This window comes from Lactuca sativa, chromosome 9, assembly GCF_002870075.4.
Source record: "Lactuca sativa cultivar Salinas chromosome 9, Lsat_Salinas_v11, whole genome shotgun sequence".
In the NCBI taxonomy this organism is placed as follows: domain Eukaryota; kingdom Viridiplantae; phylum Streptophyta; class Magnoliopsida; order Asterales; family Asteraceae; genus Lactuca; species Lactuca sativa.
Window position 1 is genome coordinate 88,134,323 of NC_056631.2, and position 23,255 is coordinate 88,157,577.

Sequence of the window (23,255 nt, forward strand, 5' to 3'; positions counted from 1 at the left end):
GTTGTGTTATATCTAAAAGACCTAGACAATCTACAGTCAGATTCATGACAGTCTTGCCTCAATACCTACTTCCAAATTATGATTGATTGTGGATGGTTTGAATAACCTAGTTTTTCGGAAAGTCAAAACATGCAAAGTGAAACACAAGAATAATTGAATCCAATATGGTCTCAGAACTTATGAATATAAATAAAACACTTTTTATTTAATCACCATATTGATTACACATTATTCATTATATAATGTTTCGATTAATCAACTTAATACTTGAATTAAAACAACAGTTATGCCATGCTCGAAACATGCACACTATGTTTTCCTATGGTCCTTTCTTTGTGAAATAGATCAATTGAAAGCATTTCAATGAAACTCATTTCACAATTCCAAATCCTTATAAAAAATGTAAGAACACCAAATTCTTGCCATTCGCTATAATGTGTTAGATTTTAAACTTATATGCAATGATCCTCTTGTAATGACTATGCACAAAGTCATAGAGACTTAGAAACATACATTTCAAAGTATTCCAGTGGAGCGCAATTCCATGGAAATTTAGTTTCACATTCGAAGTACATTCCTTTGAACATCCTTCTTCATTAAGTTTCCTAATCTTACACAGATTTAAAGAATAACTTCCACTTATGGAAACATTTACATATTCCCATTTTGACTATCACTCCTGAATAAGAGTTACCTCTTCACAGAGTATGTCAATATGGTCCTTTCCAAAGTTTACAATATACTTCCAACTGTCCATAAGCAACCAATCTTTTGTAAACCTCAGATTGTCCTCGATAATTGCTTAACCATTTTAGTCATATCTCGTTCTAGTCCCTTTTCCATCTTAATGCCCTAGGCATTTGGAAAATTAGAAAAAATTAATATTTTAGCATATGTAATCAATCCTATACTAGAAGCATATGGGATATGATGCATAATGTTTTACATAAAGACATGATACTTTACCAGTCTCTTGCTATAACATTTCCATATATAGAATTTCCTTATGTTGAATCTTTTCAACATAACATTCATATATATCCTTGACTAAATTTGATTAAAATCTCAATCGAAGATTTTAGATTTGAAATGAAATATAAATTCCTCTCCCTTAATTATAGCAAAACAACTTTTCAAACCCTGCAACTTTGCGAATTAAAACTTTTTTTTCTATAATTAAAATTGCTAACTTGCAACACATACCATAATAATTATGCTCCCACTAGCATAATAATTATTATCTTACTAGCATAACACTTATGCTCCCACTAGCTTTGACATGTACCCAGAAATCAATTGGACTTCTAGAAATCAATACTTATTGACTTTCTTACCATAGTTCAGATTTCTGATACGAGATGCTTCGATAAGACTTTATCTAGGTTTCTCAAACTCATACACCTTTCCTTAGATAGCTCACATGTGTACTTAAACAATTTTAGAACTTACTACAATAATTCTAAAATGTTTAGACCTTTGCCATTTCTCACAATTCGAACTATGAAGAGGGATGTCGTAATCATAATTGAATTTGAGAATGCAAATATCTTAATTTCTATCTCTTAAAAATTTACTTAGTGAAAGCGTTTCCTCACAATCATTTTCATGAATTGTAGAGAAACCTTATGACACTTAGATTTCTATGGTGTATGTGTTCCTATCCATGTGAATTTTTCAAAACCATAATCACAGTACAAGGTTAGTGACAAAACCAAACTCAAATGGACTGAACTTGTTCAATCTTAATTTCTTGCCACCTGGCAGCACAAGGGCCTACCATTTCTTCCAAGTTGTTATATACACCATTGAGCACTCATAGAACTCACATGCATAGTTAACTTTAGCTGGAATGGGCATAGAAACAAGAATACGTCAACACGATAGGTTATAAACCTCAAGTTGTGTGCTAATTGGTTTACTCTTGATTAGTTCTTGAAACTCATCAAGATCATTAAGACTCTCACTGACCTCTTGACATATAAGATTCTCTTTGTCAAGGAACATTACTTGACAAACAAATATTCAAGAGTTAGTGTGGTTTCTTATCAAGACAAACACTTCACATAATTGGCCTTTGTTGGTCTTTGCTTTATCCAAAACATCACAACTTACCAATTTCAAATGTACAAGAGTAGAAAACATTTTACTCTACATTTGATAAGTGTTATAAACCTTTCTTAAGATTATGTCACTCAAGGCTTAATCTTGGAGTGTGACTCTAAGATTTGATTTTTGGAAGTATGATTCACCTTTTGACTTAACCATTTCAACAATTCACGATTCCTCTTCTTAGCCATACAAATGAATTAAGATGTCATTAGAGAATCAATTGTGATATGGTTTCATAATCATTAAGATAATCATAAAACACGATACTTAATTACTCTCTTTTCTTTTCAGATTGGAGAAACTTTTATCTTTCTGCCTAATTTGATTCTTCTTATTCGTTATGCCATACATTGAAACTTTTCCAATAGTTCAGAATTATACTTAATCTTGTAAGTATAACCATATTTACTAAACTTTAGTAAATCATAACGAATAGTCTTATCGTTCTTTATGGTGGACCTAATCAGCACACAACCAAGTGTACCCGATCCCCTAGTCCTTCACTTGACTCACATATATATGTGAATAAGGAATTAGTCTTAATTTCCCAAAGATGAAGTTCTCATTCATCGCACAATACAAGTTGCATGATTCCAAGTTTGTATCCAACTGAAACTTGGGTGATGGGAATATTTCCTTATTTGGTAAATTATGACACTACCACAAACGAAAGAATCAAATCCATTTTTTTTCAATATTGCTATCAGTGGAAACATATAAACAACAAATTTCACAAATGTCATTGTAAGGAAACTTAAAATAAAATAAAATATTTTTTTTTCTTATTTATAAAACTGCAAAAAAAATTTCCTTACAATGAAAATACAAATGAAAATTATGTTGTTATCTATTCCTAAGCAATCTATCATAACTCTTAAGCAGCAGCTCAAAATTCTGATCATCGAACCATACTATTGAAATCCATCTCTTCACAATCAGAATCGGTTTTCTCTTCCTTTAAGATTCCTTTCATTTCTTCAATTCTATAGAACATCAAAATGTAATTACATTACATCTTGTATTAAGAATCTCCAAATAGGAACTTAATAGAGTTAGATAGTGGATTTTACCTGAAGTGGAGTTAAACTTTTTGACTTTACCATCTTTGTGATCATTCAGGTAATTATCGCAGCTTCGCAACCAATGCCCCTTCTCTTGGCAATAGAAACATATGGACTCTTTGGGAATGGTACACATGACTATCTCGGACTTAGCCTTTCACTTTACCATTTGGTCAAATGACTTGACTATGGCTGATCCCTTGCCATTGGGTAGAGAAAGCCTTTCCGGACTTCCAATGTTCCCATTGTCAATATCCATGGAAGTTTAGGGAGAAGATCTTCCAATAAAATTTGCTTTACCAGTGCGCCAAATCATTGCTGATTCAGCAGCAACAAGCAAATAGGCAAGATCGATAAGGTCCATGTCGTGATCTGTCATATAATAGTCCTTAATGAGGTCACTATACGACTCACGGAGTGACTGAAGAACCCAGTCAACAGTCAGCTTCCTCAAGACATCGACTCCTAACATTCCCATCCTGTCAATGTGTGACTTCATCTCCAAGACATGTGCACACACAGACCTTCCATCTTGGTGTTTGCTAGCCAATAGGGTTTGAGTGACCTTGAACTTTTCAAGTATTTGAACTTGTGGGTTAGGAAGAACTATTGGAGGAGGTGGAGAAGTGAAGTTCCTCTACAGCATGAAGAAAGGATTAATCTTTCACCTTTATTGTCTTGTGGAATATCATCTTTATGTGGAAAGCTTTTTCCGAAAGGATAAGGTAGATCATAGTTGTCAGAACTAGACATCTATAAGGGAGAAATTCAAGTTTTGTTGATTTAAGTCCTTAATATAACACCCAAATGAAATATTAAGGCTAGGACCCAACACAATATTCTACAATTCGGAAGAGGGATGTCGTAATCCAATTGCAGAATATTTGAAGGTAGGTAAATGACGATTTACCAATTTCCACCGTGAAAAACGAAATAGAACATTAAGTTTTAAATGAATTGAAATTCCTAGATTCTTTGAGATTCATTGACCTTTTCGATGACATGTTTAAATCTCGATTGTGCCCTTCAAGTTTGTGACTAGGATATCGAGGATCACAAACAATGTGTGAATAACCATGCAAATTAGCTTGGTACACCAAATGTTACAAATCACCTAATCACTATGTCGGTTAACCACACACGCTCCATTGATCTATGATTAACATCAAGCTACCCTTTGCCACACACTATCAGTCTCAAATTAGTGTGTCAATTAACCACACACGTTCCAATAATGACGTAACAAGATGCAAAGTGCAATTTCATGGGTTAGCACCAAATTCACATTTTTCCTAAGTAACTAAGATTGGGAATTTAATAGAAGTTTAGTGACTTTATAATTATCATTATACTTATAATGAGAATTAGTGTCCTATCCTACCCGTTTGGCTAACGACCCTCCACCAGTCAAGGAAGCGGTGGGTGAGAGCAAACACCCATTAAACTGCCATTTTATAGGCAGTAACCTTATACCCCTTTATACAATGGCTTCATGAATGAGGCCTACTGACGGTAAGACGGACTTTCTACTTATACATATATAATTATTAAACTTTTAATATTATAATAGTATAAGGGTGTATTTTAAAATTTTAAACTTCTAGGGTTTGGAACTAAAGTACTCATAAAGGTGACTTTACAAATTCCAAAACTTGAGGGCAAGTTTTGAACTATTCAAAAACTTTTGGTTTCTATAACTTATGAGTTTAATGCATTTTTTAATGGAAAAACTTTTCATGTTCCATAACTTGTGGACAAGTTATGGAAGACTTTAAAGCTATTTAAAAGCGAGACTTTTCATTTTCCATAACTTGAGGACAAGTTATGGAGTTCATAAAAGGCATTTAGATCAAATATTCTAACTAATAAAAATTATCAAATAATTTTTCTATGATCTAGTTAAACTCATAAGTCAAGATAATTCGTATCAACTATTTGTAAGAAATTAACCTAATCATATAAACTAATACAAATCTTGAAATTTTGACAATTATCTTTTAATTGGATAAGCATGATCACTACCATATCAACAAAATCAAATTTTATGAACTAAAACATTTTGTGATAATGATCCTAATCCAAAACAGGCCCGAAAATCTGCCATCAGAAACATCAACTCGTCGAGTACATGAACATAACTCGCTGAGTTGACCTTTTACTGAGTGGACTCGTCAAGTTAGCCAGTGGAATCGGCGAGTTCATCAGTCAGAGGCCAGAAAATTGATTTTTTTCAACTTTGAAAAATAATCCATGCATCAAATATAATAGAAAACAATCCTAGGCTCTGATACCACTGTTGGGTTTTGTATACTACAACAACCTATGGTGCACATACAACCCTAAATGCTTTGGATCTATGTTTTCTCTAATTATACATGCAATATTGTTTCCAAAGCATTAAGCATACAACTAGCATACAATTGACATAATCAACATAAAAATGAGTTATAGAATTACCTCTTTGTTGTAGCTTGTAGTTTTGGCCTTTAAGAACTTAGAACCCCATATTGTTTCCAAGAACTCTAGTGGTCGATTTTGGGTGCTAAGGGAGTCCTTTTATAGTGTGGCAAAGTCTAGGGTTACATCCATGCAAACCCTAATACCCATGACCTTTCATATTACTTAGGCTCCATGGGTTAAACCTCCATGGACTACCATATTGGTTTAGCCCATCCAAAATAACAATTGGCCCACACTATAAAAATCATTGATTTACCAAATCAATCCACATATATTTAATTAGTCTCTTTTGATCACATAATTAATTCCAAATTAATTCTTGATCAATACTACTTAAATAATATGATTTCATATTAATATATTAGAACTTATAATATATTAATAAATCATAACTAACCTCTTACTCAAGTTTCCATCCTTTCAAATTCTCCTGGTGATATGCAACCCAAAATGGACCATGCTACACTCGGGTTAAGTACATACCAAGTATAGTTATAGGCTTAGAAACCTAATCCAACAACATCACCCTAAATTAGGGGTTCATTTAAGCCCCACATACGTGTCCAGAGTCACGACCAATCCTCGCATCAGTACGCTAGGCGTACCCCTTGGTACGCCCCATGTACTGGCTTTTCTGCTTGTTCGCTAAGCGTACCACTTGGTACGCCCCGCGTACTGGTTAAGGTCCAAAATGTAACTTTTAAATAAGACAAGGGCGATAACGAAACATGATAGGATTCAAGTGTTACATGATATTTGAAGGTTGTAGTTCGGACAAAAGCGAGTAGGAAAAACTATTCGGATTCGTCGGAAAAAGTGTTCGAATCGGGAACCAGGATGCATCTTACGATTTTTTACTTTTCATCCGACACACTTTTAGAGAAAAACAAATTCACAGGTTCGTATATCGGTTCGAGACATTTCGGAAAAAGTATTTGTGCTCGCCGAAAAATTGCCTAGAGGCTCGTTGGAAAATTCTCAAAATTTAGTTGTTGGATAAAAAAGATGGACAAAAAGTAGTTTTCTACTGTTGGTTTTAGGTGGGACCTGATTTCGAGTGTTAAGGATCTCTAGGAGGTCCTTATGGTCGATTCTGAGGGATTTTGGTGGTGGCAGATGACGACAGCTGGCGATCGGTGGTGTCTGCTAGTTGTTTCCAATGATTCTAGGGTTGTCGGAATGGATTTTTGCCTCGCTAGAATTGCGGGAACAGAAGGGAGGGTTGCTGGAGGATCGGTGGTGTCAACAGGTGGCATCGGGTGGTAGTGTACATTGGTGCAAGGCGGTGGTCCGATTCCCGGATTCTAGAGAGAGAGAGACGGAGGGAGGGAGCTAGAGAGAGAAGGGTGGTGCAAGAAAAAGAGTTGAAATCTCTTGCCTTTTATAGAGAGGATAGAGGGTGTTGGTCCACAAAAATTTGACAAGTGTCACCACTTAGGTGGTAACATGTGTTGTCATCTCAAACCGCATGCCAAAACTCGACGGAAAACGACTATGTTCAAACTTTCTGAATATGCTCGTTTGATGTCCAAATGTGGTGATTTCAAATATATGATCAGCATTTCCGAATGATAGACGTAATTTTGTTAAAAATATGTTTGAAGTTTCAATTCATTTATATTTATAGTTTTCTCGTTTCGACTGATTTAACGAAAGTGTTATAACTTTGTGTTAAAAATATTCTGAGAATGAAATCGAATAATAGAGTATAGTTTGTGTCCAAAAACATGCTCATAAATACTTAACGAGATGCGTGGCTAACCCAATGAATCGATTCAACGTTCGTTTATGGAAAACTCAGTTATATAACTGATTCATTTTCTTAAAAATGACTTAACTTTCGTATACGATCTCCGTTTTCGACATTCTTTATATTCATGGAATCGTATTTTTAGGTTTTATATGTTTAGAGTATGAGTTTTTCATAAGTATACCCAACACATAAATCTTAGTTTTAATGTGTTAATTAAATACATATATATTGTGAATAGTGTTTTGTTCTTTTACTATCAACATTCTTCGGAGACAAAAGGGTATTTCGTATGCCATTCTAAGTATGAAAACTTTATTTGCATGAAGAGTATGGAATACATTTCATTAGGTCCATTACAAGGGGTGTTCACAGTGACTAAAACCCGTGAACGATGACATAATTTTCTCGTTTGTTACAATAATGGTAAAATGATCCCAAGTGACATCTCCTTCAAGATTGAAGATAATTATTTTGTGGAAGAATGCATTATGAGAAATAAGGAGTTGCAAAAATGAAAGGAAAAGATGGTAACATCAAAGAACAAGGAAGATATTAAAAAGACTTCAATGAAATGAAGAAGATAATTGACAAGGAGTACTACTACTAATATCACTGCATTAAGGAAGGGAACATGGTAGCTGATTATCCCGTTGCACAACACTGCTTTAAATTGCATATGAACCGAGAACGAACTCCCTTGTTGCCAACAAGTCAAATGTTTCAGTTGTCAGAAATTTAGATACATATCTGTGAACTACCTCAAGATGGAAACACCAGGTACTTCTAATTAATCATTTTTATCTACTTTAATAAATGAAGATTTTTTTGCCACATGTCATACTCTAATTTAATTTGTCAAATGTGATTTTATGGTTATTTGAATTAATTTCTTTTTCCACACATCATTTTATGAGTTTTTCTATTTTAATAAATTCCACATAATACTTTAATATAATAATTACAATAAATGTAGTAATAAATGAATATCAATATCATTAATGAACTTACTTTCTTATTTCAAAATTCCAAATTAAAGCTCATTAGTTTATTTTATTTATTTATTTAAATTTAAAAGATAAAAAAATCAATTTAAATAATTCATTATTTTTCTTATTTTTTTATAAATCCAAAGTTCATATATATATATATATATATATATATATATATATATATATATATATATATATATATATATATATATATATATATATATATATATATATATATATATATATATATATATATATATATATATATATATATATATATATATATATATATAAAAACCTATGTAATACATGGTCTTACATCTAATTTCTTTTTATATACAAATGTGCTGGAAAATAAATTTGTGTTATCCTAAATTGTATGGATTCAATAACACGTCGTCTCCACTTGATCTATTTTTGTGACGTTTGTTTAGTAATATTGGGTTATTTTAAAGTTGTATTTATGTGACATGCGTGTCGTTTTGATTACCAGTTTTGTAATGTAAATTTACTTTTAATTGTAATTTAATTAGTTAAGAAATTGTATCAGAAATATTGAATATAATAAAAGAAGATCAAAGGTTACCGGACGATGACAATTGAGATTGGAGTCACACTAGGTTTCACTTAGCCATCAAGAGTTGAAAATTAAAGCAAATATGAGTTGGGCATCTTTATGGTTGGTTTGTCCCTAGAAATAACAATGTTTTTCAGCGTGTTGGCTCAATGGAAAAACACATAGGATTGAGGCAAATTGTTATAGTTATGTTTGCATTTGTTTGTGTTTATTTTACTTTGTCTTATTGCATGATTGCTAAAAAAATAAAACTGAAAAAACAAATGAAATCATTAAAAGTTAATAATTTGATTTTGCGAACAATATTTATATTTATAAAATCTAATTTAAAATGTTCAAAAATGATCTCTTGGGAAAACACAAGTTAAAAGGTTTTAACTGAATAAAATCAAAAACGTATTTTTATAAACATGTAAATCTCACACTACTCATGAAAAACCACACATTTTAACTAGTAGGTTCTCGATGTAGGAAAACAACAAAGCCAATGCGATGGCAGGGCTTTAGAAATAATGATGTGATGTTCGTGATAACTTGAGAATCAAGGGTCAGATGTCACGCGGGTTTTAGGACGTCGAGCTATCATCATTGTGATCCATGAAAAACGTGTCACGAGCAAAGATGTAACGCCCGCATATTTGGGCTAGAAATTTTAAATAATTATAAATTATATAAACTAAATTTATATTGTGTGCATGTTTTATGGGCAAATATTATGGGCTTATAATAGTTGAATAAAATATTATTATTATAAAATTAACAAATTATGTCAAATAACGTTAAAAAAGTAAAATATTATTTATGATAAATAATCTTGAAGAAAGTTGTAGCAGTCGCGATGTAACACCCGAAATCAGTAAGATCAAGAAAAGAAAGGAGAAACCTTAAGTTAAAGAGGGTTGACTCGGCGAGTCTGTAGCCCGACTCGTCGAGTAGAGACGGGATTTCAAGCACGTGTAAGTCGGTGACTTGACGAGTCCATATTCGGGACTCGGCGAGTCTGCCTGCCAGGAAGAAACCCTAAATCCTCGGGTTTGCTCACTATTTAAGCAATGTTATGTGCCCCCAAACTCGCCTCCTTCACCCTCAGAGAGCTTGTGAGAAACCCTAAACCATCCCTTGTATGATCTAAGTGTTTTTGTGTGGATTCTTGAAGGATTGAAGAAGAAAAAGAAGAAAGGACCAAAAAGAGGAAGTGTAGAGCAAAGATCCAAGGCCAAAGTCAGAGTTCATTGAGGTATGTCTCAGAATTATCCTGTTTTGTGCTTAAAACCTCCATTATAACACCTCTATGGCTAGTTTAATGTATTTTCCAAGCTTTATAGTTGTATGGATGCCTTGTTGGGTCGAGATATCCCTAGATCTGTTCATTTAGGAGTGTTAAAGCCCTGATCTAGTGCCTTTTCGAAGTTTCCTTGCTTGAGAACCCTAGATCTAGCCTCTATTGTGCTTTTTGAGCCTTTTAATCTTCATGGGTGCATATGGGCATGTAAAGATAGAATCTTTACATGTTAATCGAGCTAAGGGAGCCCAGATCTATAAGTTTTATGCGCTGGATTCAAGCAGACTTGAGTTTAGAGTAGTTGCATGCATGCGACTCGGCGAGTCGAGTCGCGAGTCCCCAATTTTTCCCCTTTTGAGTGATGCCGAGTGGGGACCAGTGAGTAGTAGAGTGGACTCAGTGAGTTGGAGGTCAGACTCAGTAATGGAGGGACTCGACGAGTTGTTCATACAACTCGGCGAGTCCAAGGCAATCTTCTTAGCTCAAGAACAACACGTCGAATTATTCATACGACTCGGCGAGTCGGATGCAGATAGCCTGAGTTCTAGAATCGAAAGGGAACTCGTCGAGTTGATGCCATACTCGACGAGTAGCCGCGAGTAGGATTGAGAAGTGACAATAGAGACTCGGCGAGTTGGCGGCCCAACTCGGTGAGTCAGGTCAACTGTAGGTTGACTTTGACCGGGAGAGTTGACTTTGACCAGGGGTAAAAGAGTCATTTTACCCCAATTAAGTTATTAGTATTTGATTGAGTGTGTTTATGGAATTGTAGCCGGGGAGATACCGGAGCAGCAGCAGATAGCTTCCAGAGCCATACACTCAGCAGCCAGTTCACGAGGTGAGTTTCCTTCCAGTGGGAAGGGGTCTAAGGCCACAATGTCGGCCCGTTTAGCTAGCAGTAGTTTCCGGATTTTGATCCGATGCAGTAGTTAGTATGTTTGATGCCTTCGTGGCTCAAACAGGATTTATGTGTTATGTGTTCCGGGCTACGGCCCGATGCAGTATTTAGTATATGTGTGTTTATGCTAGTTGATATGTTTATGTTATGTGATGTTCAGTTAGTCCGGACTTCGGTCCGATGCAGGGGACAAGGTCCCAGTCAGTTACTCCGGACTTCAGTCCGATGCAGGGGACAAGGTCCCATTCAGTTAGTCCGGACTTCGGTCCGATGCAGGGGACAAGGTCCCAGTCAGTTTCCGGACTTCGGTCCGATGCAGGGGGCAAGGCCCCAGTTAGTCCGGACTTCGGTCCGATGCAGTGGGCAAGGCCCAGTATGTGCTTTATATGTTATTGTATGGTATGTGGTAGATTGGGGGAGCTCACTAAGCTTCGTGCTTACGGTTTTCAGTTTTGGTTTCAAGTACTCAGTTTTCAAAAGAGGAGCTCGGGAAGATTGCAGTGCACACACCATAGTCAGTTAGCCTGGGAATGTTTGACTCTGATAATGAGATTATGTTTTGAATTTAATACTCGAAAGTTATGTTATGACTTATGATACGTTTTTATAAATCTGGTTTTAGTAATTTTTTAAAAAGAAATTTTTATTCAGGATTTTTGGGTCGTTACACGCGATGAAGATTCTATAGATATAAGGAACGCTTAAATCTGATTTCGTATGAAGAATGTACGACCCCTTGAAGTTTTGCGTTCAACCCTATATTGTAGAATGTGTTGTAAAAAGTGAATTAGAGATCGGTTTCTTATTAGTCTAATTAATCAAAATAAAAGTCATAGTAATCGTAAAAGCGAGAGCGTGCATATAGAGAACACCTAAATTTGACTTCATATGAGTAGGTTATGATTTTTCGAAGTTTCAACGCAACCGTGCGGACACAGAAATCGAAATTAAGACCAATCGATTATTAGTCAAAACGATGTAAACGAAAGTTGAAGATCTCGTTAATAAGAATCCGTCATTATAAAGATAGTCAAGAACGGAGTCCGTATGAACAAGTTATGAATTTTACACATTACTTTGTAGTGTAATCTTCATATACTTTAAAATATAAAATAAATAGAATGAGAACTAGCCGATGGAGTCTAATGGAAAATTGTAGTATTTGGAAATACCTACGTGTGGATATAAAGAACACTAAAACAGAGTTCATATGCAAAAGTTTTGAATTTTTGAAGATTGAAGTTTTAAATGCGTCCTTGCTTGCTGCCTACACACTTATTATGCTTTATGTGTACCTTGTATAACTTGTATTTATATTCATAATGATTATTATCAACCTATAAATAAGATTTATCAGTGATTACTTGTCATAATACTAATTGGTCTACTTTACGGAAGTGATGTCTAGGCTATATCTAGTGAGGTGTTTAAAGTGAAATTTTCAAACAGTAAACTATGTATACCAAATGGATCTTACCTCTAATACGATCTTACATAGTTATTCCTTTCTTGATAGATCTTGATGTAGACATTTCGATTATTGAAGAATCTATACTATCGTCATTATATTCGAAATAATTTATGAAACAAAGACTAAGACTTAGTGATAACTATATCTAGGTCTTTCAAAAGGAAAAGCTAAGGTATTAGGGGAAGCGTTGCCCAAATCACAAGTCATCAACTTTAACAAACGAGTGCATAGTTACTTTCATCTTTCACACACACACATACACACACACACACATATATATATATATATATATATATATATATATATATATATATATATATATATGAAGTATTTAACTACTTAGATGTTATGTGTGCCTATTATATGTATCTATAATACTTGTGCTTAATATGACTTAGGAGTCGTTTGATAGTTGCTAACTGGGTTAGAGCTGACTGGGTTAGAAGCTGACTGAGTTAACTTCTGATTGAAACTTGTTTGATTTTGCATCTGACCGACTATGCAAAATGACTATATTACCCTCAAATAACATTTTTTATGATAATTCATTTATGATTTATCATTGTAACATTACATTTTTTATAAACAAAAATAAAACTGAATGTAATCTCATAACAAAAAAAAATTACACAATTGAGTTCTTGCATACACATGTTTAAGTTGACAGATCACAAATATAGTTTTACCAATTACACACTCTAGAGCCCTACCCTTACAGCAAGATCACACGCTATTATCAAGAAAACAAAATGGATTTTCAGAACGCAATTAATAAGAACAGGTTTTTCTCTGCTTGAATCATAACGCAATTAATAAGAACAGGTTTTTCTCTGCTTGAATCTTGACGAATATTGTCTTAATACGTTGTTTTGCCAACACCTAATCTTTTTCTGCAAAAAAATAAATAAATAACTTGTTGAATACAAGTGCTCTTAAAAAAAAGACATCACTTTCACTACAATGATATCAATATCATAGTTTGATTGATGTAAAATACACTCTTAACTTTCAATAAGAGTGCACACGACCACACAAATCATTGACTTTATAGAATTATAATATTAATTGGATGTTGACCAATCTATTTGCTTGCTGTATGATTAGAATTCGCAAGTATAACCTTATTTTAGCTAGTTTAATTGTACAATGTTGCAATCTATTTGTTTACTGAATGATCACAAAATCTTGCAATCCATTTGCTTACTGTAAAATCCTAACTCAACTAAAGAGATAATCACAACCTGCATAACATAAACATCACTTGTTCAAGTTCATCAAACATATTTCCTAAAGGAAAAAAGGCAATCGATATAATCATAAAGTAACTACAAATGACACTAGCATATACGAGATAATAGTATAATTACATATATACCCTTTGTAATGATTAACATGAATCAAGATCTACAGATATAGAGATGATCAAAAAACGAATAAAGAAATCATAAACCCATGAAGCAACTTCATCAACAAAGAAAATCCATCAAAAAACCAATTCAAATTAGCATAATCGAATAAAAAAGGTTGAATTTTTGTTTTCACCTGAACACAAAAACATTGAAGGTGTGGTTCTGCCGACTGCCCAGTTCCATCTAATTGAAAAAACTATTACCTGAGTAATATTCCAAATTGTTTGAGCATCGGTTGTAGTTTGAATAGATGATTGATATTTTCATAATGAATGGGGAGATCAGATCTTCCATTGAAACTGTTTTTGCAGAGATAGAGAGGAGAGGAGACATGAAACTAACGATGAAGGAGGGTGGCGGCGATGGAGACGAGGATGAAGAAGGGCGACGATGATGGAGACGAGGATAGAGGAGGAGACCGACATTTGAGGGGAAGCGATGGAGCTGTAGCTTTGTGTTTGTTCATAAATTTGACGATGAGGAAAAAGAGTTGTGAAGGATGCGTATTTTGGGAGAAGGGAAAAGAATCAGTCAGCTTTTTTTTAGTGCGGACCGAATCAGCTTTTTTTATGGACCGAGTAAGAGATGTGGACCGGGTCAGATGTAAATCAAACAGCCTGACCGTACCGAGTCAGAAAAAAAACGTCTGACCGGACCCAATCAGCACCAAATCAAACAGCCCCTTACTTGGTTAAAGCATATTTTGATAAAGTATTGAACTATTTATTTTATCATACCTATAGCATATTGGGTAGTGAAGGGTTATGGAAAGTAAAAGATGATGTGAGGTTGTAACCAATGTTGTACTACTAAGGATTAGTCATCTAGTAGGATATAAAGGACGACCACAGACTATTCTAGATAAGTCTGGTGAAACATGGACATCCTTGCAACCTGTAGGTGTTTATAAGTTATGTACGGGCAGGTTTACAACATATAGGTGCCAATTAACCATACATGGGCAGGTCTTTGACCTGTAGGTGATAAATGAACCACACATGGGCAGGTCTACGACCTCTAGATGTTGATGAACTATATATATATATATATATATATATATATATATATATATATATATATATATATATATATATATATATATATATATATATATATATTCATGCAGTTACACTGTTTACCCCATGGTTGCCTTATTGACATATATTGCTAAGGAATCCCCGAGGCGGTATGGTCTGCTCAGTGATCCTTTAGGATAGGTTCCACGAGATCATCATCTTAAGATCAAGGGGTGAGAATAACGAGAATGGGTAATCGGGTTATTTGTTTGATGCGAAAGATATAATTAAAACAAATTAATTATAATATTATGGGTTGAAAACGCTATGTGTTCACCATGCTCCTAAGCCTGACCCACTTAGTTTCTTTGTATCACATGTAACGATGCAAAACACATGGATGATGAATTTAAATCTAATGAGAGATTTAAGGAGTTGTTAGGCCGTCATCATATCATACTATACTATAAAGGAAATATTTTTCCTTTCACCACATCAATTTGAAATTCTCAACTCTTCATATTTGCATATAATTTACTTAATTTGTTAACTTAAATATGTTGTTAGTTATAAACATTATCATAAATGAAAGGCTTCTTGAATTATCAATATAAATTTGTTGACTTCAATATACTATTAAAAGGAAAAATTAAATCTAATAAATATAAAAATTCTTAAATCTAAAAGTCGAATTAACTAAAAGATGTCCAAAAACTAGTTTTTATTATAACTAAAACTCAATATAGTTGTTTTTAAAATTAATTTATAATAATAATTAAAAATAACATAAAGTTGTAAATTAAATAACGTTACATTACAAATAGTGGTTGATTATTTAAATAAGAAACATTTTTTCTTTTAACACATCATTTTGAAACTCCTAAATCTTTATATTTCCACATAGTATATTTAATTTATTAACTTAAATATGTTTTTAATTATAAACATTATCATAAATTGAAGACTTATTGAATTATCAATATGATATACTAAATTTGTTTACTTCAATATAGTGCTAAATGTATAAGCTAACTTAATATATCAAACACACTTCAAAATATAGTGTAAAGTTTAAAAACTAAAGTAATAAAAATCCAACATATGTTTTTTAAAATAGTTGAAAGGAAATGACTAAATACGATAAATATAATAACTAAAATTTAGTTAAGTTGTTTTTAAATTAATTTATAACAATAATAATAGTTAAAAATAACATGAAATTATAAAATAAATTATATTACATTACAAATAGTGGTTGATAATTTAAATAATATTTATGATGAAATTAAAACATCATCAAAAATATTTAAAATTTAATAAATTATAACAATAGTTCATTAAAATAATTAGTATTATAACTATTTTTTTGGAAATAGAGCTACCTTAACGAGGGTTCTAGAGATGTCAACGGGGGCAAACGGGACGGGGATTGCATCCCCCGCCCCCGCCCCTAAAATTTTCCCGTTCCCCCACCCCCGAAATCTCCATCCTTTCCACCCCTGCCCCCGCCCCCGATTGATTTTGGGCTACCTTATTTGGGCTAAAAGAAGATATTGTTTGGGCTAAAAGAAACTATTTTTTGGATAACAAATAGATATTTATAACATAATTTTACATGTTACAAACAACTTAAAAACATGTTTTTTGTTGAATTTTTGTACGTAAAAATCATTTTATTGTTTATTATATTTATATAATTGATATATGTCAATTTATATAATTTCCCGTTCCCTTGCCCCCGATTGATATTGGGCTACCTTATTTGGGCTAAAAGAAGATATTGTTTGGGCTAAAAGAAACTATTTTTGGAGAACAAATAGATATTTATAACATAATTTTACATGTTACAAACAACTTAAAAACATGTTTTTTGTTGAATTTTTGTACGTAAAAATCATTTTATTGTTTATTATATTTATATAATTGATATATGTCAATTTATATAATTTATTAACGGGGCCCCCACGGGGGTTTCGGGATGGGACTACCAACCCCCACCCCCGCCCCCGAAATCAGAACGGGGGTTAACCTTGCCCCCGCCCCGCCCCCCGTCCCCGAGTTTTTTCAACAAATGCCCCCATACGGGACGGGGCCCCCATGGGATCGGGGTCCCACGAGACTTTTTGACATCCCTAGGTTCCATGCGCGAATAATCCCTTGATGCAAATATAAGGCTATGTATCAAACACTTGAGTAGTGTGATAATTTAAATATGAGTCAGTAATTTATTTATCATATCTTTCACATGTCTTACTAAGTCACCACAACTAATTTTATACACACGTAAAGCATGAGCAGAGAGAATTAAATGATTTGATTTTAATAAGTGTTATATTATTTTTTGTGCAAATTAATTATAATTTTGCATCAACTAAATGTAATTATTATTATTTTATAGTTAATAAAAATGACATAAATATTTTCAATTATGTATAATTACAAAAAAATATAACCGTATAATTTATTCCGCGCAATGTGCGGGTATTCGTCTAGTTAGTATAATAAATTGATGTAAGCCCTGTTATGAACAACTTTATGCTTATGTCTTCTATCAGTTATGACATCCCAAGTTTATAAATACTAATGAAAACCATTTCTTCGGAAATGCTTGGATATTGATATTATATCACATTAAAAGAATGTTCTGAGAAAAAATTACGTACTTATAAAGACTACTTTGTGTTAAATAAGCATAAAGAAAAAAAATCTTTTTCGGACCGTGAAATTGACGATGTTACAAAAGATGAGCTTGGATGGGATTAAACATGTCATTGTCCAAAAATAAATGAATCCCAACAGATTTAGGATTTGCATAGAGACTGGAATTTAAAAAAAATATATATTGTCTAACTTGATAACCTCTTGTTGAAATATTGATATTAGCCTTATCAAAATATTTGTTTTGGGTAACTATTTTCAAAGGATTATTTAAAAAAACAAACAAACTAGCTAAAACTAAACTTTATTTTGATAGATGTTATAAACAAAAACTCATCCATTACAATTTTTTCTCTCCTAAAAATATTCTAAAGGAATAAGCTGACTGACTGGATTTGTGCATTGAGAATAACTCTCAAATATGAAAAAAAAATTATGCAATTGATGAACTCTTGACGAGGCCCTCCGGTTAATGCATCTAGGGCCATTAGAGATGAACATTAAAAATGTCTCAACAAATCGTGTGGTGGTCTATCTAATGTTGACGACTATGGTCCTAAAGCTCCGACAAGACTGTGAGGACCTTGAGGAAATCGACAAGGCTAATCATATTAATGACATCTTCCAATAACAAGCTATACATGATTGATTGGATATAGATGAATCCATTATGGCATGTAAGGTGCAAGATGAAGAAAGTACCGGTATACATGTGCTAAAAATAAAATGGTACATTGACATATTGGAATGATTGAGTTTTCTAATTAGTTACGCATTGGCTACGTATCATCTTCAACTTGATTGAGTTTTCTAATTATTTACGCATTGGCTACGTACCATTTTCAACTTGATGATGAGTTCGTACAATTAATTTATCTGTTTTTATCACATAATAAGATCCCAAATCCGTATATTTGTATATTTTATTTTGTACTTTAAGTTTTTTTTTCTTCTGAAAATTTGTGAACTTAAAGGCAAAAACGAAAACACTTAAAATTTGTTAGGTATTAACACACCTAAAATTGTTGAAATGACAAAACCGTCACATTTTGATAAACTTAAGGGTTTTTATGCAAAAAAAAAAAAAAAAAAAAAAACCATTTTTGACAATACAATTGGCATCTAAGTCTCACTTTGGGAGTATACATGATTCAACATCACTCATTCCTTAGAAAACCTACACAAAATAAATTATTCTTTACACCCCTTCACATTTGTATTAAACTTAAATGTGAATATATATACACGTTAAAAGAATGATCATTGAAAATTGATATGATATGTAATGTATTAAAAAATCTTATACATGACATACAAATAAAAAAGGTTATGGTCAGAATTAGAAACTAAACTATTGTATTTGTGTTTATTTAATTACGTAACTTTGTTTAAGTTGTACAAGACTAACTTGTTAGTTTTTATTATAAATGGTCCTTATGACCGGTGATAACAAGTTCGGTGATCGCTTTGAATAAAAAATAACAAGTTCGGTAACTTTTTACAACTTAAACAAAGTTTAGTGACTAAGTGATTACAAATTCAAAAGTTTAGTGCCTAATTTGATCTTAACCCTTAAAAAAATAATAATAATCTTTTATTAAGTGGACAAACACAAAAAGATGAAGTGGCATTTCAAGTATGATTGTTAATATTGAATGGTATCAAATGATGTAACCATGTACAAAGCTCTTACAAGAGCTTTCGCGAACCTATCTAGATGATGCACCAAGTGAAATCACAACTGACAACACCCACTTATTCATTTGGAATCCACACATAAAGCTTCCTCTCAGAGTCATCTTAAAGTCAGCAAGAGTGTGCTATTAAAACTAAAAGAACCAAATTCACGACCTTTATACTGTTAAATAAATAAATGATGTTTTAGTTGATTCATCAATCAAGTATATGCATATAAGCCCACAAGTGATTTAGTTTATTTCTACGCCATAGACTTTAACTAAACTGCCATAATTAACATCATTTCAAACAGAAAAGGAATATTAAATAGTGAACATTTTCTAAAAAAAACCTCAACAATCAAAATCAGAAGAGACGAAGTTAGAAATTGAAACTCCCATTATTAATAATAGCTGTCTCTTATGTATATTGTGAATATCAATACCTCCTCCAATCTATCAAGAATAAGAAAACAAAAATGGGAGAACAAACAAAAGTAAAAAAGAAAAAACGATGTATTGTAAATAAAAGTTAAAAGTAAATGGGCTAAAATACCCATAAGAATCCCACTAGGCTTATTTAAATAGCCCAGCCCAAATTACTTTTCTCAGCAACTCGATCAAGTGTTCCTTGGATAATGCTAATGGACCATTAAGGATATGTAGATTCATGTCCATTGTGACAATTCAATGTGATAAAGTATTTTGATTTGTGTCCACAAAATCATCGTGAAGTAATCACAACCCCTCTCATAAGCATCCGAACACCTAGCTTTTTTTCATTCATTTTAAACTACTACTGATAATATTGATCAGGATTCAGGACCTTCTCTCATCTCATCACATCACATGATAATATAATACTACTCTACGAGCTCTCTTAGCATCCCTCTTTCTACTCATAGTTTTTCTACAACTCTATAAATTTCATGCTTTAATTTTCTACATATTCGATCAAGTTTGTGCTTCCATTACTTCCATTGTTGTTGGAGATTAATGAAATTCTGCTTGAAATTATGTGATGTATGAACAGTGGCAAGTCTAAAACGTAAAACCACATGGTTCAATATTTAAATGAAAATGACAGAAAATGAAAAATATCAAAAAGTACTACTCGTGGTTCCGGATCGGGTCGGGTTGTATAAGAAAAAAAATGATTTAAATTTCTTACAATCATACCTGATGATGTCTTATATCTTGATATTTTCACAAATTTATCATTATTAATATTTTCTAAGACATTTTTTTTTAATATATGACACCAAATAGACGCAATTTGACCAACAATTGTGAATGATCGATGCACCAACTGTGTGCTGTGAAACATGACGTTGTTGATTCATGTTTGTTTCTTTTCTATTTTTTAATTTAGTTTGTATTGAACTATGCATATTCTATTATACCTTAAAAAAATTTAGGCATAGGCCTTAAAATATGATTGATATTCTTTCCTTTTACCAAAAAAAGTAGGTTAGTTCACTTAAAATGATTAAGGTAGGTCACAAGATTTTAATTATATATAAACTATTATAATAAAAATAAAATTAGGTAGGCCAAGTGACCTGCCTTGTTAACATGTATCCTCACCACTATGTATGACTCATATCTTACATGAATATAAACGTCAAATTAACCTTAAACGGATGATCGGTTTTCAGAAAATCTTTTGTGATGCTAGATTATATATATACATAATTGTCAATTTATAATGAAAACAAAAAAGTAATTGAGTAAATAAAGGATAACAAAAAAGTAATTGAGTAATTGTAAATTTATTATGAATATAAAATTAATTACCTAACCCGGTGACCATCAATGAATTCCTTGGTCAAAAAGTGGTAATATAATTTCATGTTTGTTTTTGGGTGGGCCATTAGCCATATGAAGCCCAAAATTTTCTTTATATATATATATATATATATATATATATATATATATATATATATATATATATATATATATATATATATATATATATATATATATATATATATATATATAGAGAGAGAGAGAGAGAGAGAGAGAGAGAGGGGTTCAAGTTCATTTAAAATCATTCTAATTTTGTGAGACCGTGAGACCAAATCTAAAAATAATTTTAAAATTCAAAATAAATGGAAAAACCCAAAAATTCTTTTTTTAAATATTATTTTCGAAACTTGAATTAACTAAAAAAAATTAAAAAAAAATCCCATTTTTTTTTAAAATACGTGAAATATTCTAATAGAATATTACACTGTACATATTCTAAAAAATAATTTTAAAATGTAAAATAAATGGAAAAATCTAAAAATTCTTTTTTTAAATAATATTTTCGGAACTTGAATTAACTAAAATAAATAAAAAAATCCCGTTTTTTTTTTGAAAAATACGTGAAATATTCGAATAAAATATTACACTGTACATATTCTAAAAAATAATTTTAAAATGCAAAATAAATGGAAAAATCCAAAAATTCTTTTTTTAAATATTATTTTCGGAACTTGAATTAACTAAAAAAAATAAAAAAATGTGTCTCACGGTCTCACAAAATTAGACCGTCTCACATTAACCTAACCATATATATATATATATATATATATATATATATATATATATATATATATATATATATATATATATATATATATATATATATATATATATATATATATAAGATACAATATTACTCAGTTTTCGACAAATTTGCTAAGTCAACCTACAAATCAATGAAACTATGTAAGGTAAGTTATTGTGTATATTAACTTCAAATATGGTCTCATCTTTACCCCTGCCTAATGGTTTAAAACAATGTATTAGAGGTCTTAATATGGGCATCAATACATCAAGGTGGTCTAATCAATGAGGATCAAGAGAAGGTTACATCCAACTTATCGTGTGTGTTAAGGTACCCGTCATGGAGGTGTTTGATGATGGAAGTAATGTTGAAATAGAACATAGGAACATAAATTTGATGTTGGTGATAGTTCATTTAATTACTTCGATTGATGAAAGGTTCCAAAAGCTAAGGTTGCGTTTAGTTCTGGAAAAACAATTTTCATTTTCTGTTTTCATTTTTCATTGAAAAATTTAGAAAACGCGTTTAGTTAAACTTATTCATTTTTCATTTTCAGTTTTAGAAAATTAGAAAACATGTTTAGATGTGTATTTTTCCATCGGTTTTCATTTTAAGAAAACGGTAGCGGTGGTAGGGTGTGGGTGGGGGCGGTGACGGTAGCGGGTCAGCGGCGGTGGTGGTGATGACAGGCGATGGTGGTGGCGGCGACAATTGTGTCGGTGGTGGTGGTGATGGCGGCAGCAACGGTGGTGGTTGTGCTAGTGACGGGTTACTGGTGGTGGTGGTGGTAGGTCAGTGATTGTAGTGGTGGTGTTGGGTGGGTGGGGGTGCGAGTGTGTGTTTGTGGGGGTAGGTGTGGGTTTGTGTGTGTATGGTTGTGTGTGTCTGTGAGGGTGGGGGTGGGGGTAGGTGTGGGTTTGTATGTGTGTGTAGGTACGTCGGTGGGTATGTATGTGTGTGTGTGTGTTTGTGGGTGGGTGGGTATGTATGTGTGTGTGTTTGTGGGTTCGTGTGTGTGTGTGTGTGTGCGGGTGGGTGTGTGTGTGGGTGGGTATGTATGTGTGTGTGTGTTTGTGGGTTGGTGTGTGTGTGTGTGTGTGCGGGTGGGTGTGTGTGTGGGGGTGGGTATGTATGTGTGTGTGTTTGTGGGTTGGTGTGTGTATGGGGGGAGGGGGTGGGTGTGTGTGGGGGTGGGTATGTATGTGTGTGTGGGTGGGAGGTGTTAAGGTGGGTGTAAGTAGAAGTGGATGGGGTAGGACTGTAGGAGTGGGTGTGTGTTTATATTTTAGAAAAATTTTGGAATTAGAAAAATGTGGAAAACAATGATTATCAGTTTTCCAAA